At 43.5% G+C, this 16,000-nt stretch overlaps 1 protein-coding gene and 1 pseudogene across 4 annotated transcripts in view; both read left to right on the top strand.

Annotated features, from left to right (window-relative positions):
• The first annotated feature begins 1,761 nt into the window (after positions 1-1,761).
• Bfar (bifunctional apoptosis regulator) overlaps positions 1,762-16,000 on the top strand; it is a 36,350-nt gene continuing 22,111 nt past the window's right edge. Inside the window, exon 1 of one of the 3 annotated variants that reach the window (XM_028778370.1) lies at positions 1,762-1,867. The gene's annotated coding sequence lies outside the window, so the exon portion shown is untranslated. Of the gene's footprint in view, positions 1,868-2,204; positions 2,329-7,390; positions 7,465-16,000 lie in introns of those variants that run through there. The other 2 variants (XM_028778368.1, XM_028778369.1) reach the window with 2 other exon arrangements.
• Positions 2,117-9,441, top strand: LOC114630252 (annotated as a pseudogene). Its single transcript, XR_003712800.1, has 2 exons — positions 2,117-2,328; positions 7,343-9,441. The product of XR_003712800.1 is annotated as a periphilin-1 pseudogene (transcript).

Here is a 16,000-nt window from a genome sequence, read left to right as displayed (position 1 = left end):
TGGTAGCACATCCATTCCTTCACCGGCTTGCTCTTGCCTTGGTAGCAAATCCATTCCTTCACTGGCTTGCTCTTGCCTTGGTAGCACATCCATTCCTTCACTGGCTTGCTCTTGCCTTGGTAACACATCCATTCCTTCACTGGCACTGGAGTCCTATTTCCTAAAGACCAACTGAGACATCTAGCCTCGTGATCCTGAGCAACTACTAGATTCTTAGACTTTCTGGTCCCAGTTAGCCATTGTTAGATTAGATCCTCTCATATTTCGATATATATTTTACTTCTTTATTTTGACAGAGTGCATTAGTGAGGGTTCTCTAGAGTCACAGACCTTAGTAAATTATTTTCTCTGTCTGTCTCTCTCTGCCTCTCTCTCTCTCTCTCTCTCTCTCTCTCTCTCTCTCTCTCTCTCTCTCTCTCTCCCTCCACACCTGGAGTGATGCCACCTCTACCCGCACTGCAGCTCGAAAGTCTCCCCCAGGATGCTGACCCTCAGAGACTTCCATTAGAGACTAGACCTGATCTTCAGCTAAAATACAACACACAGGTGAGCAGCCTTGGGAAGATAGGCTTAGGACCATAGTTAGGAATTTTAGAGTGTGAACCTTGTGTGATTAACCTCAGCATAATAAAATATAACTTTTATTGTACTAAATACTATGTATATCTACCTTCTTGCTTGAGATACAGAGGCAGGTTGATCTCTGTGAATTCAAGTTCAGTTTGGTCTTAGATTGAGTTCCAAGACAGCCAGGGATACACAGAGAAATCCTGTCTACAAACAAACAAACAGGGGGAGTATGATAGGACACACCTACAATCCAACCATCTGGGGGGTTTATTTGAGAGGATCTTGAATTCAGAACTAACCTGAACTACAAAAACTGTGTCTTAATAAAGAAAAAAAAAGAACTTAAATGGTAAATTCTGTTATGTATCTCCTATCACAATGAGGGAAAAATTAATTTACTAGATTACTTTATAGAAAGTAAATTCTGCTGGTACAGATAATTTTTACTCTTTAGCAATTTGAAAGGAACACTCTTATTTATTCATTTAGAGATGGTTGATCTCAAACTCACTCTATAGCTAAGGGATAGTCTTGAACTTTTTTTTTTCTTTTTCAAAACAGAGCTCCTCTATACAACAGAGCCCTTGCAGTCTTGGACTCACTTTGTAGGCCAGGCTGGCTTCGAACTCACAGAGATCCTGCCTCTGCCTCCCAAACACTGGAGTTAAAGTGCTACCATGCCAGACAGCCTTCAACTTCTAATCTTCTTGCCTACTCCCTGCCTCGTTCTGGGATTACAGGTGTGCCACCAAGCCCAGTTCGTTTATATGCTACTAGGATCAAATTCAGTACACCTAGTATGTCAGTTAGTCAAGCAGTGGACCAGCCGGGCTTCATTCCCAGCCCCATCTCCAACAACGTAAAGCTGTTAAACTTTTGAGAAGACCAAATCCATGGTTGTCCAATTAAAGCAAGCTGTATTGTGGGGGTACACCTTGGCCAACTGGCTATCTCATCCTAAATTCGGTTTTGAGAGAGCAGCCCGTTGGCTTATAGAGAGATAAAGCGTTTACAGAGTTGGCTGTTAATTCGTTTTTATAAAGATATAGTGAAAGGGAAGGAACTAGGGTAAGTAGGGTACACCACGTGAGTGGGATTGTAGTTTACATCAGATCTGAGAAACAGGAACTTTTTTTTTTCTTAGTTTTTTAAGTTTCACTATGTAGCTTTGGCTGTCTTGGAATTCACTCTGTAGACTAACTAGACTGGCCTCAAACTCAGAGATCCGCCTGCCTAGCCTGGTCTCACAATGTCATAAGACTGAAAACAATTGAATTCTCAACAGATCCAGATCAAGGTGGGTAGCTGCTGAGTAAACGTGATAACGCCATTTTATCCCAAATCTCGACCCTATAAATGAAACTTTAAGCACTGTTTCTGTGGTTTTTCTTCATAAATGTGAAGTTAAGATTTATTACGGTGCAAACGGGGCAATGTGAGAGACGTTGATGGCAGAATAAAGCTAAACGAAACACGAGAACCTCCCGACCCCGGGGCGGTGATTCTATGCTTGGATTAGACGAAGAAGAGGAAGGGGCGGGGTCGCGTTGGTGCGCATGCCCCCCGCCGGTCCCTTGAGCAGCCGCTCTAGGCAGCGGGGAGGTCGCGCGGGGTCGAGAGCATAAAGCGGTCTCTCCTCTATGGTTGCGGGAGCTGATCTCGGTCGGCCCGTAGGCCTAGGTTATTTCCGGAAGTGAAGCCTGCCGCGGGGTCCTGGCGGGTGGCGGTGGCCGAGTGGGTCCCAGGACTAGTGGCGAGGTGAGCTTCGGCACGGTGTGGGGTGGTAATGGGACGGCAGGGCGCTTGGCTTGGGAGTGCGGCGCGGGAGACGGAACTGAACCCGCTCCCCGAGCCGCGCTGGCGGAGTGGGCCCAGGCTCGCGGGCCTCCTCACCCCGGCCTGGGCGCGTCCCTGCCGGGCTGCGGACGGCAGCTTGACAGTTCCCCTTCTCTTCCGAGATGAAACCCCACGCCACCGCGGGTCTCTAGTTCTCGCCCGCGTCGGGGTCTGAGTCAGAGCACTCGCCCCTGGCGTGGTGACGGAGAAGAGGGTCTTGTTCCCACTCACTTTCGGGCTAGGGGTGCCCGCCACGTCGGCTAGAACCTTCCTGTCCCAAGGCAGAGAATTTATAATGGGAAATGCGGATAACGGAACTTTAGACTCCAAAGTGACATTGGGGCAGACCTAGAGCTTAGCTCTTTTCATTCCCATACTCACGACTCAGAAATCGTGTGCCAAGGAGAGCGTGTGTGTGTGTTTTAAGAGAGAGACGATGTTTCTAACTAGGGACCTTTAACTGGACAAGGGGCAAACCCCTAACTTTGGTTGAGAAGAGAAAGTGTGAGCCTTAACAGGCTCTCAACTGTCGCCGTTGGGTCCTCCCCACGGAAGCCCATTGGTCCGTCCTTGGAGTGGCCCCAACGTCACACCAGGAGGGGCCAATAAAGAGTTTTCCTCTCATCTTTAGGTACTGACTGCACGTGCCAATGAAGTTTTATTTATTTTTGTCACTGCTGTTTTATAAACAGGATGTGTCCCGACCCAAGTCCACGGTATATACCTGGGTATATCGTCCATAAACCTAATAGGAAAACCGTACTCCGTCTGGGCCTGTTCAGACACACACACACACACACCCTTTTTTTTTTCCTTTCCTTCTGGCGTTATAAATACTAATCACACTGTAGCCAGCATTCTGTAAGATGTGACTGTTAGCGGGGCAGTGGTGGCTCACGCCTTTAGTCCCAGTACTTGGGAGGCAGAGGCAGGCGGATTTCTGAGTTTGGGGCCAGCCTGGTCTACACAGTAAGTTCCAGGACAGCCACGGCTACACAGAGAAACCCTGTCTTCAAAAACAAACCAAAAAAAAAAAAAAAAACCAACCAAACAAACAAACAAAAGATGTGACTGTTAGTAATGCTATTAGTATCAGTAAACTTTTTACCTGTCTGTGGACACAGTTTGACATCTAATCCAACAATCCTTTAGCTATTAGTGTGGACTGATAAGTGGGAAGTAACGAAGCTCAAGGATGACAAAAGGTGACCAGATTGGGAGCCCAGGTCAGCCTCACCCTGAACACTTAATTTGGGTTTGGGGTTTTGTTTTTTTGTTTATTGGGATGGGGGATTGGGACAGGGTTCTCTGTGTAGTCTTGACTGTCCAATAATTCAGACCAGGATGGCCAACAATGCATAGAAATCCACATGCCTGTGGAGATTAAATGCTACCATGCCTGGCTTGTTTTATTTGTATAGTCCAGGCTGTCCAAGAATAACTCTTGGACTCCTGATTTCCCTGGATTTCTGAATTGAGTAACAGGAAATGGAGAAGGGAGAAAAAGAAACTCTTGAAGTGACACTGGGACTAGAGTTTCCCTTTTTTGACTTCCAGCCCCTGACTCAGAAATCTGGACTTGTGCAAAAGAGAGATTTCCCTGATATAAAAGGTGTGTGCCACCATGCCCAGTTTATACACTGCTGATGGTAGAAGCAGTCAGCAACCACTCTACCAAATAGTCCAGATTAGGTTACAGACAAATAAACCTGACACAGTTAACCTGGGTTTGGAGTGGATTGATCATCAAAGACAATTTGTATCTTCTTGGTGGATACTTTGGACTCAGAAATCTTAACAGATGGGAGTGTAGTGATCCATATAAGATAGTTACTGACAACCGTGCTGATTAAGCCAATTAAGACAATAATTTTAAGTCCTTTTTATTGGTGGCAAGACCAAAAGTAGGCTTGTGCCTCTGAAAATATCTCTTGCTGCCTTGACTCAGGGATGGAGTTTTTAAAGGAAAAAAAGCCAAAAACCTCAAAGACCTTAATTTACATCAGAGTTAAATGGATCAAAGTAAGCTTTCATTCCTGGCAGGGCGTAATTTTAAATGTAACCTAAAAATGGGTTGGCAAGGCAGACATTGGGTTGGGGAAAGAGGAAAGACAAAATATATTTAAAACAGGATGGCATTACCTTAGTCATTTCAGGAGGAGGAGTATATGAGAAAAACACTCAAGGAGCAGAAACAAAAAGAAAAAAAGGTGGTCTATGAACCGAGTCTAATCTTAGTAATAGAAGTAACATTTTCATGGAGCCTACTGTGTGCTAGGAACTATTCTGAATTGTGATATATGGTTATTATTCCCATTGTACAGGTGATACAAAGAAAGGCAAATGACTTACCTGAGATCAAGCAGCTAATGGTTTGTTGAGCTAAGATTTAACTTGATCATTCTGGCTCAAGAGTTTGTGCTATAAGTGAAAATGTTAGTTTGACAGCCAGACATGATGGTGTCTTAGCATTTACCAAGCCAAAGCCCGATGGCACAGACCTTTAGTTACTTGATAGACCAAGGCAGGAAGATTGCAAGTTCAAAGCCTTAGTTATGTGGATTGAGGCCAAAGGTCCTGCCTCTGTAGTAAAGTGTATTTAGAGTGAACAAAGTCCTGGCTTCAGTTCCCAGCACTAGTAAAGTTAGTTAGTTTACTATTTCACCATGCATACTCTTCACTGAATAAAACCACAAATGTAGGTTTTATTTTGTTGTATTTATTTATTTGTTTATTTATTTATTGTAGTAGGGAGTGTTGTTTTGTTTTGAGATGGTTTTGTGCATCACTCACTGGCTGGCAAAGGATGGCCTTGAAATCCTAGTCCTTCACCACTCAGCTGCTGGGGTTACAGGCTTGTGTCATCGGATCTAGTTTAGTAAGGAAGGTTTTGAGCAGTTTGATGGGAATTTTGCTCTAGGGAGATGCTCAAGCATCGAAAAAGAGAGATTAACAAAAGAGAATAGGCAGTGAGCATTATTTAATTTTCACTTTAGCTATACCTAGTCTGAGACACAGTTAAGCATTTACATGCAGATTATACGTAGTTCTAAACTTCCAGGGTCATGAAAATCTTGTGAAGAACTTGTTTCAGGTACATAGTCAGGTCCATATCCATGGATTGCATATCTGCAAGTTCAACAGTGGATGAGGGGAAACAATACAGTTCAATTGTGGGCTAGAGAGTGTAGCTCGTAGTATGGTGTTTATCTATCATGTATGGTGGTCCTGAGTTCTACCTTCAGTCCCGCCAGAAAAATCCAGGCAGTTCCAAGAAGTAAATTTGATTTTTTTTTCCATATGCTAAGCACTACACTGAATCCAGAGAAATGAGGCTCTGTGTAAGTGCACACACCCTTTGATAGCTTCCTACCGCTCCACAGATCCTTAGCCTCTCCAGTTCTCTGGGCATTGTTTGCCTGGTATTTTGATCATGTGTACTTTGTAGTCAGGCTTACTGTGGTTGCTTGTATAGCAAGCATGTGTAAGAGATGACTAAAACAGCCTGGTGGTGGTGCCACAAGCCTTCAGTCCCCACCTCGGGATGCAGAGGTGCATGGACCTCTGAATTACAGGACAGCAAGCCTACACAGAAACCAGAGGGGTTGGAGAGAAGACTGAGGGATATAGGAGACAGTAAACACTGTCCTTGCCCAGAATGGACTTGCACACCCACAAATTCTGGCACTTCTGGGAAGTCCTAGAGCAGATACCAGAGAAGGACTGTGTGCTCTCCTGCCTTATTCTCAGATATTCTAGTTCAGGTTCTTGAAGTTTCTCACGGGATTCTGTTCAAGGTATTAAAGAGTTATATTAACAAAGAGTCATATTTGTTTGCTTCAATTTTCATCTGCAAATATTTAGAGCCCACTTTGTAGCTATTCTGTGATATAATAGGATTCTGTGATTTGACTTGAATTCAAAGAGTCCCAGATTTGGAGAGACGGGTGTGGCTAGAATAGGAGTAAGGTCAGCAAGTGCATTTTGCTTTTCTAAGAGGTAGATGGGTCTCAAGAAGGCTGCTGTATTGGGGGAGGAGCCTACAGAACCTGGAATCTCCTGCCACATTTGAATCATGTCATTAGTTCTGCTTTTGGGAGAGCAAAGGTGAATGGGTTTGCAGTAAGGAAAATCTTGATTCTGTGATAGATTTACTTCCTTCTAGTGCAGTGGTCCTCAGCCTGTGAGTTTCAACAGATTTGGGGTTGAATAATGCTTTTGCAGGGGTTGCCTAAGACCATCAGAACACACAGATATTTACATAAATGATTCATAAACACCAAAATTACAATTATGAGGTAGCAACAAAAATAATTTTATGGTTGGGGGTCACCACACATGAGGAATTGTATTAAAGGATTGCAGCATTAGGAAGGTGGAAAGCCATTATTCTAGTAGCTTAATAGGCAAAAAGATTACAGAGCTAGGTCGCTTCTGTGACTCAAGATTGGTTAGGAAGTCAGTAATTTTGCTCATTTGTTTGTTCGATTGCTTTTGTTTTTTGAAACAGTATCACTATGTAGCTTTGGCTGTCCTGAAACTTGCTAAGTAGACCAGGTTGGCCTTGAACTCACAGAGATCCTCCTCCCTCCATCTCCTGAGTGCTGGAATTAAAAGGTATGCACTACTACTCCCAGCTGGATCTTGTTGAAATAAGCAGCACAGTGTTACTCTGGAGGACTGTGGGTGGGAAGCTGGCCTCTTTCTGATGGAGATGTTAGTTATATTGAGGAGAGAAGGCCAACTGGGGATGCTTAGGTTTACAGAATGACTTGTCTTAAGAATTGGTATGGACAGGTATTGATCCTCTTGGCCTCTTTTTAAAATTTTTATAAAAATTTTTATAAGAGGTGTGCACTAACCTTTCAGAGGTGCCCATCAATTGTTCCTACAGAAAATAATACAAGACAGTTTATACTTAACTTTTACTCAGCAGCACATGCCAACCAGACCTTTAACTGTTCCTGTGGCAGCCTGCGTGCCAGCGTCTTGGAACCTGGAGCCATCAATTTACACTGAAGCCCAAGTCTCCTGGAGTCCAGCCTATCTAGTGTGCAGGTAAATTTTGAAGCTAGTATCTCATTGGCCATCAAAGGACTGCTAGGATTGTCTTGGTGAACTTGTGGCTAGCCCAACCTTCCATGCTTCATATCCCAGTCATCCTTGGTCATCGTCCAGGATCCGTGTATAGAGGAGACGAGATGTGGTCTAACAAATCATATGATGAAGTACCTCAGAATGCCTCCAGTGATGAATCTGCCCTGAGGAAAACAAGAGATGATCTTTCTGCAAGCCGACAGCCTGAGTATGGGGATAAGAAAGACGACTTTAGAAGAAAATGTTCCTCCTCTTCCCATTATTCAAAACAACAGTCTCCCCATAAAGGGGCTTCTTGTTTTTCCAGAAAATCAGGTATAGATGGAAAGACCTCTCCACATAGCAGATCTGGATCCAGTGGAAGGCACTCTCCAAAACAAAGCAAACTGCATTCTTCCCATGGCTCAGAGCTTAGAAAGTCTAAGCATGCTCATTCCTCCTACAAACGGCGCAGTGAAGGAAGTAAAAAGAGGTCTGGCCACCAGTCTTTGAAAACAACAAGAGACACACACCCAAAAAGTTCTTCAGCTGTTCCTTCATCAGAAATGTTAAAAAAACTCAAAAGGTTTGATGAAAAGGGACTTCCTAAAGCTGCAAACAGTCACACTGTAGAAAAGCCAGAGATGACAGATGAAAGTGACTTACCTAAAATTTCTGAGTTTGAAGTTGGATTCCCAGTACTTATGGATCAGTCACAAAGACCTGTGTCAAACAAAAAAGATGACACAGAATTCATTGATGACCAAGTAACCAATCGCCGTAAAGCAATAGTGTCAAAAACAAAGGAAATTGAACAAGCCTACTACCAGGACTGTGAGACCTTTGGAATGGTGGTGAAAATGCTGGTTGAAAAAGACCCTTCATTAGAAAGGCCCATTCAGTTTGCCCTTAGGCAGAATTTACATGAAATAAGTGAGCGCTGTGTGACAGAGCTCCGGCAGTTCATTGCAGAGTATGATGCTACTGCTTCCTAAGAACAGCTCTAGCAGAAAGTGTTTCTTGATTGTCATTCCAGAATTGTATAAATACTTCATGTATGAAATTTTTGTGATGAAATACTTGAGTGTCTAGTAAACACCTGAAACGGCCAGCGTAAAATAATCTTCAGAAATGTTTCTACCTATGGAACCTTGTTATTCATACACTCACCAGTGATCAGTTTGTGTCTTAGCCTGCTGGGGAGGCTTACTTACTCATGTTCTGTGGTCTTCCAAGTAGATAAATATATGGCCCAAGTGTACTTTATGGTTAGTGATTGAACTTCATAGTAAATGGTAGCATGTAAAAATGTTAAGATTTGAGTTGTGATTTTTATTGACTTTTAGCTTGTTTTCTTAGGCTTTGTTGCTTTTATTAAAATTATCCTACATTAAAGTATGTTAATAAACTGGTACTTTGGTACCTTAAGAGAATAAAACATGGGAATGAACTGAATCTTCAAATGACACATGAGTTTGTAATATGAGTTGAAATTGATGTATCTGTGAGGTACTGGGGATTATGCTCAGAATTTTTTTATTCTAGACATCTGATCCACCACTGAGCTATAATCCCAGCATCAGAATGAATATTTTAAACCAACTACTATTAGGACATGTGTTACTTGGTAGCCCCTGTAAGCTTTTTGGTTTAGGGGTATTGTGGTTTTTGGGGGGATTTGTTTTGTTTTTCTTTAGCTTTCTGAGTTGTTGAACAACTACTGCTGTACCCTGTGTAGTGCCGAATAGGTCCTAGAATGTCTTCCACCGGGACAGCAGATGACAAGCTCAGCCTGATGCCTTTCTCAGCCTGCCCTTGTCTTGCCCAACACAGCTTAAGGCAATCTGTTCGGACAACAAGTCAGGGTCTAATGGAGCATGTTACCTTTCTCCTAGTGACCTCCGGCCTTCTCCTGAAAGAGTCTTTTTGGAATTGGAAAAATACAGAGTTTTAAACAGACTGGAAATGCTTTCTGTCTTATTAATAGAAGAACCAGGTTTATTGTCTACAAGAATTCAACTAACATTCTATTCTGTTTATTGACAGTTGGTTCTTACTGCCTGCTGTTCCTGACCTTTGGCTCACTTAGTGTGGGCACATTAATTTTTATTTGGTAGTCACAAGAGATGGGTGGATACTTTTTGTTTTAATGTACATTGGTGTTATGTCCATGTGAGGGTATCAGATCCCCTGGAACTGGAGTTACAGACAGTTGTGAGCTGCCTTGTGGGTGCTGGGTATTGGACCTGGGTCCTTTGGAAGAGCATCCAATAACTCTTAACCACTGAACCATCTCTCCAGCCCACCTTATTTATTTGTTTATCTTTTAAAATATGAGATACAACTTAGGTCTTCAGGCTTGTACAGCAAACACTTAGCAACTGAGTGTTTCCTCAACCTATGTTTGTTTTGTTGTTGCTGCTATTGTACTGTTATTGGAGGTATTTGGGGGTGGGGGTGGGGGTTGTGAGATAGCATCTTACTATGTAATTCTGCCTGGCCTAGAACTCTTAAAGTTGACTAGGCTAGCGTCAAATTCACCTGCCTCTGCCTTCTTGGTGCTCAAATTAAAGACATGAACCACAAGGCCTGGCAAAGACATTCTTAAACCTAGATTAAATGGTTTCTTACTTGATAAACTCAATAACATTTATTGCATTAAGTTGGTCAAGGTGGCAAGGCCTGTAATACACCACTTAGGAGGATGAGATTATCATCACTTGATGGTTAGCCTGGGCTACAGAGTAAGATCCTGTCTCAAAATAACCAGAGCTTGCTCTCTCTGCCTCCTATATAACATAGAGCAAACTACTTTAATGTTCAACATGCCCTTGCCAGGGTACTCTCCTTCACTGTTCATGGCCCAGAAGCAATGGAATCAAATGACCATAGATTGTACCTGTGTCACCTCCTCTGTCAGTTCCACCACCATCTCCTTGCCATCATGCTCCATACCCTGAAGGCACAGCCACGGGATGAAGTAAACACCAACTAGTATGGCCTCAGAACAAAAGGGGGCGCCTCTGAAACAACAAACAGTGGACAAAGCCTCCAATGCTTGCGGAGAGGGAGCTTTAGTCATGGGCATACATATGTCTAAAGCAAACACTCATTGAAGTACTGAGAAAAGCTCCAGATTGTATTTCGGGAGGGTAGAGACAGGCTTAAGTGATCTCAATATATTAAGCAAGGCTAGACATGAAAGGGCAGCAATCCTCTTGTTGTTGCAGCCTCCCAGGACTAGTGTTACAGATGTGAACCACCGTACTCCAGTTTTCAGGAGCCTGCCGAATAGCTTAGTTGGTAAAATTGCTTGCCAAAACAGGGTTTCTCTGTGTAGCCCTGGCTCTCATGAACCTTGCTCTGTAGACCAGACTGGTTCCCTACTCAAGGAGATCCACCTGCCTCTGCCTCTTGAGTGCTGGAATTAAAGATGTTTGCTACCACCACCTGACTGATAATAATTGTTGTAAAGTAGGTCCAGTTTTCAAAAGGTATTGGGTGAGGCTAGTGGAAGAGACAAGCTCCTGATCTGGAGATAAAATGAGAGCTCTGCTAATGACCACAAATAAAGTAAGAAGGGGAGATGGATGGACAGTTAGAGAGAGATTGTTAATCCCACCAGGGAAGAATAGGACCACTTCCACAATTTTGAGCCCAGTTTGAAGCAAGCTTTAATTTAATCCTGGCTAGGCTTATGAACTCTGGCCAAATCCATTCCAGTGTTCCCAGAAAATGGTGATGAGTCATGTTTTGCAGAGACTATAAAGGCAAACCCATAAGGCTGCATATTTCCCACCAGGTCCAATAAAGGACAAGCATACATCTTGATGTACTTCCTGCCTGTGCACCTACACCTACATGTGACCAAGCAAATCCAGTACAGTTAGATCAGACAAACTTGTTTAGGGGAGTGAAAACATATGGATTTTTGTCTTACATAAACAATAACCTCCAGCATTTCAAGAAGTATTTGTCCTTGGACAAGTGGGTTTACAAAGGTTAGAAACATTTTTACTCTATGGCTCTCTTAGGCACAATAATTAAAACATAACTTTAGCTCTCAAAATATTGCCAATTGGTAAGTGGTAGTGACTTTGCTATATGAGCAACTGACAAAGCCAACAGATAATAGTGCTACTGGTGATTAGTAGCCCTCCAACTAACTATGTCGGTGAGGACCAGACCAAACAACGTACAAAGAATGGACACATTCATTTATCTCAGGTTCTTCCATAACAAAGCATCGTTGGGGACATTGTGTGCATCCTAGCATCCTTTCTCTTTCACAGATTTTCAGATAACTACTTCATCAGTTAACTATGGCTTGAAGGGTGGGGGGGTCATATTGAGATAGACATGGTGCTGCATACCTCTAATAGCAGCACCAGAACTGGTAAATTCAATCCTAGTGGGTTACAGTATGAGACCTGTCACAACATTTAAAATACATATATAGAGAGAGTTTATAGATATCTTGGAAGGGCCCAAGTTATCAGAGGCTACTCTTTTAAACTTTTTTGTGGTCCCTGTCCCTCAGATTATTCTGAGTGTTTTCACACACAAGCAGGTTTCTGTAGCCTCCCACCCTAAAGCAAAATGGAAATTGTATCTAGAAAAATGTGTGAAAGACCTAAGCTACCACTTTCTGAGCCTGATAGCAAACCAAGATGGAAAAATTTATAAGAACTTCAACAGTTGACTATTCCAAAGCTAGTTAGCCTAAAAACAACTTTGAACATAGTTTCAACTCTCAAGGGATCCCATTAAGGGCAAAAGCTGAGAACTCCTGGGGACTAACAGCATTAAAATGGAGGAGGGAGGGGCTCCTTCTAGGGCTGGAGAGATGGCTCAGTGGTTAAGAGCACTGACTGCTGTTCCAGAGGTCCTGAGTTCAATTCCCAGCAACCACATGGTGGCTCACAACCATCTGTAATGGGATCTGATGCCCTCTTCTGGTGTGTCTGAAGACAGCTACAGTATACTCACATGCATAAAATAAGTAAATCTTTAAAAAAAGAAGAAGAAGAAAGGAAGGAAGGAAAGGTTGGAGAAGAAAGCCAGCCTGCTGCAGACTAGATGTTGCTTTGGCAGGTTGGTGAACACTGACAAAAGCTAATGAACAACAGGAAACGGTTGCTGCTTGGCCATAATGCTTTATCATTGTTAGGGGCTCTTCTGGCCCATTCTAACCTCAAGTCTCAACTTCTGGACGCTCAGTGTGCAAACAGCAAGAGGAATTTTATTCCGACCTGACAGGGTCTTTTCACTCTCTCGAGGAAGGACCCCCTGATTTTTAAAGCACACACTTTTTATATTCTAGCATAGGCAAACTTTAGCAACAGCAAATCTTGTCTAAAGCTCATTGGACACTCGACTTAGCCTTTAAACTTATTGGCCGTGCTCACTCAGGCGGTTATTTCTGGTGGGCTATATTTATCTAGGGCTGGAGAGGACACAGCTGGTTACTAGTCAGTACATTCTGCGTTTTTTTCTCAGAATTGTTTTTTTTTTTTTTAACTTTTTCTCTGTTATCAAGAACAGCATGACCAGTGGGATGGTTGTATCTTTAATGCGCCCTTTCTGTTCCCTTGGTTGTTATAGCGGGTCATTCAGGGTCTCACACCACCTCCCAAAGTAAAAGTATAATTCTTGAAGAGACCTTGATCCTGGTGGATACTAACCTTTAATCTTGTTTGGTGGTGATCCTTCCTAAGAACCTAACAGAAACCACAGGCTGCCATGCGGCAAGTGCCCGTTGTGTGCATATAGGCAGGGCATGGAGATCAGACCGGGCTTGCCTCTTTAGGCTCCAGGACCCTACTGTTCATTTGGGAACGGTGGCTTTTTGGAATGACTCTGTTCCTGTGCAGACTTGTGGAGTTTTGTTGCTGTCTTTACTCCTGGGGGCCAGCCGCTTATAGCTCTCGCACACGCAGATATATATATTCCCATTAGTTTTGAACTGGGTAATTACTGTGTAGTATCCTATGAACAGGAGCACACTGGAAGTGTGAGTGGAAAGATTTCCCTAAGCCCAGCCTTGCCCATTTCCCCCTCAAGTCTTCAGGGCCTCTGATGTGAAAGAAAGACAAGTGAGAAGGTAGGCAACCTGCCTTCTAAGTAGACTTCATTAAGAGGTAGCTCTCAGACAGCAATTCCTGGCCCCCAACTGGCCACATAACTGTAAACATCCTCAGGTGCAGGGGCTCTAAAAGGCCTTTCACCGGGCAGCAGAATGTATATACCAAAGCCAAAGCACCAGAGCTTGTAACTTGAGTGTCACAACTAGATTTTGTCGCTTGTCTAAAAGCACTACTTTCTTACCCATAGAAGTAACTCCAGTTCATACAGATAGGAGAACAGCAAAGAGCCTGAACTGAGGGTCACATTGTACCCTTTCTGGTGGTTTCCAGGACTGGTTGTCTGTGGCAAGGTCATACTAACGTGACCTAGGTTTTTGTGTTTTCAGGTGTGGTTTCTGATGGTAAAGATTTGATGTTGTTTTTCAAAACGGTGTTTCTCTATACAACAGCCCTGGCTGTCATGGACATAGCTCTGTAGACAAGGTGGCCTCAAAATCACAGAGCTACGCTTGCCTCTCCCTCTCCAGGTGCTGGGGTCAAAGATGTACATCACCACACCCAGTGAAGATTTCTTTTTGTAGACCTGGCCAGCCTGGAACTCATGTCACATGGCTGGTCTTGAATATACAGAAATCTCCCTGCCTTTGTTATTTATTTATTTTTTTTAGAATTATTTATTTATTTTATGTATGTGAGTACACTGTAGCTGTCTTAAGAAACACCAGCAGAGGGCATCAGATCTCATTACAGATGGTTGTGAGCCACCATGTGGTTACTGGGAGTTGAACTCAGGACCTCTGCAAGAGCAGCCAGTGTTCTTAACCTCTGAGTCATCTCTCCAGTCCTAGAAGGAGTTTTACAAGACGGTTACTGAGTCCAGCTTTACATAATATGATTTATCAAATACATCTTTAATATCATGTGGCTGTTTTTTTTTTCTCTCAGTTCAAGTAGGCAGACCAGTTGTTTTGTTTTTGTTTTTTGAGATGGTTTCTCTTTGTGGCCTTGGCTGTCCTAATACTTGGTCTGTAGACCAGACTGGCCTTGAACTCACAGAAATCCTCCAGACTCGGTCTCCTGAATGCTTAAATTATTAAAGGCATGCACCACCACCTTCCGATGGCCAGTCAGTTTTTATTTTTTGTTACGTTTATTGTGTGAAGGAAAGGAGAGCCTGTGGCACAGATCATGAATGGGGTCAGAGACCAATGTGGTGGAATTGTTTCTCTCCCAGGGATCAAACTCAGGTTGCCAAGCTTGGCAGCAGTCACCTTTAGCCACTGCCGTCTTGCTGATGCAGCAAGCTAGCAGGCTGTTTCTTTAGAAATTAATCTCAGTATACATTAATTTCTCTGCAAATGGCTCTGAAGTCTGCGTTTAACCTCATTCTCACTGCCAGTCACAGTCTCACATCTCCAGCTGCTTACTGCATACAAATCCTTTTGGAAGTCTTGTCATCACTCCAAAGGGGCAACTTTTCTAAACTTTAGATGTGTGTGTGTGTGTGTGTGTGTGTGTCTGTCTGTCTGTCTGTGTGTGACACACACACACATATTTTCAGTCCATTATCATCATGACGGGGAACATGGTGGCATGCTGGCACTGTTGCAGTAGTTAAGAGCTACATCCTGACCCCTGGGCAGAGAGAGAGCCTGGATCTGGCATGGGCTTTTAAAATGTCAAAGCCAACCCTCAGTGATACACCTCCAATAAGGCCACACTTCCCAATTACTCTAGTCCTTTGAAATAGTTCCACTCTCTGGCATCAAATATATGCCAGAGTCTTATGCGAGTCTTTTTTGTCTGTTTTGTCATATCATCTCCCTCCTCTCCTGCCCCCCACCCCCCACACAGACAGGGCTTCTCTTTGTAGCCCTGGTCCTCCTCCACCAGGCTGGCCTCAAACTCAAGAGATTTACCTACCTCTGCCTCTCAAGTGCTGGGATTAAAGCTGTCCCACAAAGCACAGGAGCATGGTACCATGCTTACTCAATCCACCACAGGCACCTTTTTGGGTTCAGATATGTGTGATATGGGGATGTGTGCCTTCCATCCCCACAGTATGCATTGCTTATAAAGGAGAAGTCAGTGTTGAATGTCTTCCTGAATGCTCCCCAACTTTTTCCTCCCTGAGACAGGGACAGGATCTCACTGTTTAGCTGTATAGCCATGTCTGGCCAAGAACTCACAGATACCCAGCTGCCTCTGTTTCACACATGCTGGAATTAAAAGTGTCCACTTAATTTTTTGACACAGAGGTATGTTTAGAAATCAGTTCAGGCCGGGCGGTGGTGGCGGCACATGCCTTTAATCCCAGCACTTGGGAGGCAGAGGCAGGTGGATTTCTGAGTTCGAGGCCAGCCTGGTCTACAGAGTGAGTTCCAGGACAGCCAGGGCTACACAGAGAAACCCTGTCTTGATAAAAACCAAAA

Source organism: Grammomys surdaster, unplaced genomic scaffold, assembly GCF_004785775.1.
Source record: "Grammomys surdaster isolate TR1022 unplaced genomic scaffold, NIH_TR_1.0 334, whole genome shotgun sequence".
Classification (NCBI taxonomy): Eukaryota; Metazoa; Chordata; class Mammalia; order Rodentia; family Muridae; genus Grammomys; species Grammomys surdaster.
Note: the sequence above shows the minus strand (reverse complement) of the source record. Positions and strands in the feature narration are given on the sequence as shown.